The 317-nt window shown below is 34.1% G+C and overlaps 1 protein-coding gene across 1 annotated transcript in view; it reads right to left on the bottom strand.

Moving 5' to 3' along the window:
- Positions 1–125: 125 nt before the first annotated feature.
- Positions 126–317, bottom strand: part of LOC119591339 (U-scoloptoxin(01)-Cw1a-like) — a gene marked incomplete in the record, with an annotated part of 23,347 nt that continues 23,155 nt past the window's right edge. Inside the window, 1 exon segment of the mRNA XM_037940073.1 lies at positions 126–317.

The raw sequence follows: 317 nt of genomic DNA, 5'->3' as shown, positions 1-317 counted from the left end.
CGAGTCACGGACAGAAAGAGTTACTTCACAAAAATAGTTAATGCAAATCTACCTCAACATCCTTTTCCAACAAACTGCCATAAGGCAGATAAGGAGTAAAAATACCAAAGGGATAGATCGAAAAATATAATAATTGATAGTGTATACATTTAATGGCAAATGAATTCCAAATCAGACACCAGTAACAATTTGTATTTTTTGCTGCAAAATGAAAGCAAATCACATGTCGGAAAATATCCCATTACAATGTCATTCTATTGATGAATCAGAAATGAGATGCAACTACACATTTTCAGCGGTCAGCTCCTTACAAGTGA

Source organism: Penaeus monodon, chromosome 28 (genome assembly GCF_015228065.2).
Source record: "Penaeus monodon isolate SGIC_2016 chromosome 28, NSTDA_Pmon_1, whole genome shotgun sequence".
Classification (NCBI taxonomy): domain Eukaryota; kingdom Metazoa; phylum Arthropoda; class Malacostraca; order Decapoda; family Penaeidae; genus Penaeus; species Penaeus monodon.
This window is presented reverse-complemented; position numbering and strand designations above follow the sequence as displayed.